The sequence below is a fragment of the Numenius arquata genome, chromosome 15 (genome assembly GCF_964106895.1).
Source record: "Numenius arquata chromosome 15, bNumArq3.hap1.1, whole genome shotgun sequence".
NCBI classification, from domain to species: Eukaryota; Metazoa; Chordata; class Aves; order Charadriiformes; family Scolopacidae; genus Numenius; species Numenius arquata.
In genome coordinates this window covers 167,097-173,101 of record NC_133590.1, presented here as the reverse complement: position 1 = coordinate 173,101, position 6,005 = coordinate 167,097, and positions in this window count along the sequence as shown.

Below are 6,005 nucleotides of genomic sequence, written 5' to 3'. Positions count from 1 at the left end.
TTGTTTTGGCGTTTGAATTACGTTTTTCAGGATTGAAGTGACCCTAACGGTCAGTCATTTGTTACCCCAGACCGGGGGTGCCGGGACTCCGGGGAGAGCCGGGAGGCGGCTGCGCTGGGAAGTTCAGCGCAAAGAGAAACGCGGCGTAAGGAGCCGGATCAGCGCTCGGCGCCCGCGGGACCTGGGGCGGGGGGAGACAGACGGTCAGAGACGGTGTCGCTCCTGTTACCTGACAGAGTAAGTATCACTTCCGCAAATATATTGGATTTATCTTCTCAAGCAAAATTAAAAGACACAATGTTTCCATAAATAGCTTTGAGATGAAAATAGCCAAAGCGTGTGCCGCGGTTTGGCCTCAGACGGCGACAAAGAACCAGGGGGCAGCCGCTCGCTCAGATCGGGCCCCCACCGCCAGCGCGGCCGGGAGGGGAGAATGGGGAGAAAAAGGCAAAACTCACGGGTTGAGACAAAGGCAGTTTAACAGAACAGCAAAGGGAGCAAGAAACAACAACAACAATAACACAGAGAGGAATATACACCCACGATTACAATACCACCACTTGCCGCCCGGACCCGGGACGCCCCAGCCCGCTCCACTCCTGTCCCTCCCCTTCCCCGGCCAGCTCCGGCTACCCCTGGGCATGGCTCCCCCTGGGCATGGCTCCCATGGGATGGGATACCGGTGTCCCTGCTGGATCCTGGGGAGAATTAACCCTATCCCCGCCAGACCCAGGACAGGTGGGTTTGTATATATTTATTTTTTTAGCATTGAGGATAATAAGGCTTTTCGCCCTGTTGTTGGTGATGGAATTGGGCAGAGCTAAGCCCACATAACACATTACATACTGACATTTATCTCAAATTCCACAGCTGAGTCATCACTGCGTATTCACATCTGTAGTATTCAATTACTAATTGATCCACATGGTGGAGAATGAAATTAAATGAAATAAAATGCTTCTCTTTTTTTAGCTGAATATTGTGTTACAGTGACACTGAAAAAAATCACACAAAAATAATTCCAACACTTTTATTTATTTCGCAGTTCCACAAAAATGTCATAAAATCTTGCTGGCCTCCTTTGTGTATGTTCTCAGAAAATCTAGAACGAGCTATTGTTCTATCACAGAGCAGTAAAAAGCAAGACTTGGATGGACAGCCTTGGTTTCCCACTGCCCTGATTGTGAAATCTTGAAGAACACCACAAGGATACAGAAAAATCCAGAGGTAGCACAAAACTATTTGAAGGACTTGTAAGGGGTTTAATATATGTAACTATTGAACTCTGAATTCACAGAAAACTGCTTTTTCTGTTGCTGTCCTGAAGCCCTGATTTAATTGCGGGCCTGATTTTTATTGGGTGGTGAAGCCATGGGGCCAGCTTGCCCAGAGGTATGATCATACTGAGTTAGGAAAGGTTCAGGTGGTTCCTGGAAAGTGCTGGGAGAAAGTTCGGGAGAGCTCTATGCAGAAGGATGATTCCCAAGAAGGGGTTGGAGAAAAAGAGAGGTTTCCAGTGGAAAACTAGAACAACTAAATTTATACTTAGAAATCTGCATTATATGTACAGCTAATTTAGTTTTGTGTGTGAAGAACAAACAGTTATGTAAAAAAAGGACTAGAGAGGTTTGCGTGTGACTCTCAGCTGGAGTAAAAGGTAAATGTCCTACAAGGAGCCACAAGTACAATTAGGATCATTTCCTGTTTTATTTTCATCTAAAGTAACTGCTAGCAAGCTGCAGGCTTTTTTTTTTCATGTGGAAAAGTGATCAGTGATGTGTTATGAATCAAATTTGGGGTGCGCTAGTACAACCAGTGGGCCAGGTGCAGTGGTTAAATGACCTGAGCACTAGCTTCTGAAGATCTGGTCCTTCTTAAGATGTATCATAGGAGGCAACCAGAAATGCAGATACCCAGAGATCATTTGTGGTTTAGAATCTGCTCAGTGGTGGCGAAATGTATTCTCCGTCTGGTTTCAGCAAGGGTATATGTGAACCCCTGGCTGCTGTGAACAGCGGTTTATTTAAAACGTGTGCAAACAAAAAGCAATAGCTTCCATGCTGTTATCAACCACTAGTGTTTGCTTCCTCTCCAGAATGTCTCTTATTTGCTCCAGTTGTCAGCAGACCGTGCTTCGCTGGTTCCAGTGGACAGCAATTACCAAACCTGCAGACCCCTTTCTTCTTCTTGTGGGGAGTCAGAAAAAACATGACAAAAAGGAAGCTGGTGAGAAGGCAATCTGATTCTCCTTCCTCCTGAGGTGAGAAGACAGTAGGGTGGTGGGAGGCGAAGGGCAGGAAAAAAAAATATTTGAAAAGAGAAAAATGAAGGGGGGGGGGAAATGCAAATGGGAATGTCAGAGGGAGAGAGTTATCAGTGTGAGGGAAGAAATGTGCAAGAGATGTACGCATAAAGAGCTGGTCAAAGATTACTGGGTATAAAGAGAGGGCACATGCTGCAGGAATTCCTGCCAACTTCTTATCTGGACCTTCTGTGTGACACACTGTGTGAGTGCCATGCTGGTGTAAATAACAGTTATCAAAAAAATACAGAAGCACTTGGACCTCTAATCCTAGCAAAAAAGTCGCATGGGAGTTTAAAACTAATTAAGGCTTCCCTTTAGGCTTTTAATCTAGTCTATGTGTAGTATAATATCCTGAAGGTATTCCCTCCAGAATCCAGTGAGACTTTCAGACAATCAAGTAAGAAACTACTCCACAAATCTGTTTCACACATTGAAAACGAGCTGGGTTTTTACTGGATATCAGGAATCCTATCATTTGAAGAATCTGAGAATCAAAGCCAATTTGTTTATTACAAATCGTACCTGTCTTATTGCAAGCTTTCAGAACGGTGTCAAAACACACTGCAATGTTGTTATTGCTGTACCCACCACACAAAACCTACAGTTATGAATTAAAGTGTGACAAACATCTGGAGTACCCACCTCTATAAGAAGTACAATGAGCAAGTTAATGTAGAGTCATACTGAAAGCAGGAGGCATCTGGCATTTTCTTCCTCTGTGAGGAACATTCAGGTCTGGATGTTCCACAAGGGAAGATAGATAGAGAAGCCACCACAACAGATAAACTTAAAAGTTGACAGAGATGAGGATCCTCATGCAGTTCTTCAAAGGACCTCTTCTAACATAAACAGAGATAAGTTTTTATGTTGCAAGTTAATACTACCAAACAAAAGCAAAATTAACCCTTTAAGGAGAAACTAAGAGAGTACAAGCTATTGTTGATATCTCTTAATCACATCTCAATCCATCTTTGGGATGCACCTAGTAAATAGAAGACAGTTAAGTACAAACTGACATTGCAAAGTGAATGCCACGGCTGATTGTCTGCACACCCCAGATGAAAACTGGGACCACCATATCCTGATATCTACATCGTGTTGGAGCAATGCAATAGCAATTTTGGTACATGGTGAATGGTAAATCTTTAATAGGCCTAAAATATATTCTGAGAAATAGTGTAACAAATTAAAAGAAAAACTTTATTGTTTTCTGTCACTTAATATACTAGTTATAATAAAATATATAGAGAGCAAAGGATATGTTCACCCAATTTGTTTTTAAATCTAAGGTAAACTTATTAACTGCAGCAGAACTTGTGATGATGGCCACAGATTAGCCTTCTGTTCTGTCCTGTCTTTTCTATAGCTTTTGGAAAGAGCTGGACTAGATGTGAAACCTCTGGCTCTGTTTATTCAGCATTATAGTGTGTTTCTGAATCCTTATGTCTCTGATGATAGAGGTGCTTTTCTATTTATGCTCTTTGTATTCAGTTTGTGCACAGTGGAACTATATGCACTGTTTTTTTTCACTGCACAGGCTAATGTCCCTCTTGCCTTAGCCCATGAAAAAAGGAACAATCTGACTACTGAAATTAAATAAAGGAAAAAAAACCTTACAGCCACAAAAGCTTAAACAATAGAAGAACTTAATAAATAAGTCTCTACTTGTTTCTCTCATGTTATTTTCAGGTTGTGTTTAGAAACCTAAACACTGTAGAAAGACCTGCAGATTTATAGGAAGAATTTGACCTCATTATTTCCACTTCTCTTTGTCTCTAACTGTGACTCATTTTTGCCTGTTACCTTGATGTAAAAAAAAGCCCACTTAAATACTTAACAGGAGCTTTTTGCCTTCATGCTTCTTTCTGGATATGAAATATTAAATTCATTTTAATATATGTGTGTGCATCTATGTATAAAGGTATCTATATGTGCATTATAAACATGTATATAAATTTCTGTATATAAATGGAGATCTCTAAATGGCAGTGAGAGATCGGGTATAAAGATGCAATTGTCCATGTGAGTTACTATTGTTACAAATCTCCTAATACTTGAGAGCTCATAAGCTGGATTTAGTGAATGTACATAAACTTTAGTCACTTGCTTGACAAGTGGTGTAATTACTAATAACACCCTGCAGAGAGAGGTGAAAAGAGGGAGGATTTAAATGTAAACGTAAAAGGTTTTTTTGGGAAAGAACAACTGTATCAAGTTGATAGATTGTACTGTTTCCTACAAAACATGTCACAGGCACAACAGACTACAGAAAGTATAAAATGTTTATTTACATCAGAAGCATGGATAACAGCTAGACAAAACTAAGGAAATTCCAGTTTTTATATGTAAAGTGTATCTCAAGAATATCAGTAATTTAAGTCTTCATCTGTTATAAAATAGTGCAGAAAGTGGAGCTGAGGTAGAAAATGAAACATTTGACATCATGGAACTAAATGCTGGAGAAATTACAGACCATGGTTAACAAAACTGAGGTTGTTGTACAACCTCGTACAACAAGGTTGATCAGTTGTACAGAATATCTGTTTATAATGAAAATAATGGGGATGGGCAAGGAGCAGCACTTCTGAACAAGTCTGTGCAATCTCATGAGATAAAATCCCTGGGAACAGAAGATCACAAAAGAGAACCACAAGTTTTCTCTCTCTACTTTGTAATATCAGGAGCCTCTCATTCAGGAAAATTGTCCTGAATGTACAATGTTAAATATGATCAGAAGGAATGAAATGTAATGAGACAATTACACAGCATTGATGACATTTGGAACCTTTTAGATGTTGGTGATTTTTCACTGATTGTTTTTATAATCCTGTTTGATGTTGAGAAATCGGAGCCCATCAAACTTTTTTCTCAAATGTTGCTCTCTTGTGAGTGGCAGTGACTTCACCCTGATTTGTATTCTGATACAGTATTTCACTGGTATCTCTGAGGTGCTTTTTGGACTGCAAGAGCTACCAGTCAGCATCCAGCCACCATCACTTATGGTGAAGAAATTAAAAGGAAGACCGTGTATAAGTTACCACTTTTTAAGGAGGCTTTCAAGAAGGTTATGCAGCTAGTCAAAAATTTCCTTGGAGTAGAAATGAGACAATTAAAAGCATGAGAGTTGCCATGGAAGCTAGTGAAGCTTGAATGATAAAAAATAAATACACCTTTAAATAAAAAAATAAGAATAGCAATAAAAAGTATTGATTATCAAGAAACAGAGATTACTCAAGAAAAAATATCCTGACACTAGTAAAAAGGGGCCTAACCTACAGAGATAGAATGTAAAATAAAAACTAGGAAGATTAAATAATACTTGGAGAAGAAACAGTTAAATATATAAAAATAAATAAGAATTTTAAAGTATGTTAGAAATAGCCTACAGGATAACTTGTTAGTTTGCAGACCTTGGAAGAGAAAGCATCATGAAGAAATACATGTTGCAAAGACCCTGCATAATTTACCTGCGTAAGATCATAGTACATAAATTTATCTCAGAGCAATTTTCCCCCAGATAATCAAAATAATGATAGTGATTAAGACACCAGCAGAGAAGATGTCTGAACAAACTGCTGGGCAGGAACAAGCTTCTAAGACTAGCTTCTCTTCAGACAAGATTTCTGAGGGAATTTAGAAATCAAATAAGACAGCCGTTAAAATACATGCAAACTATTATGAAAATAATCTTTTTTACCAG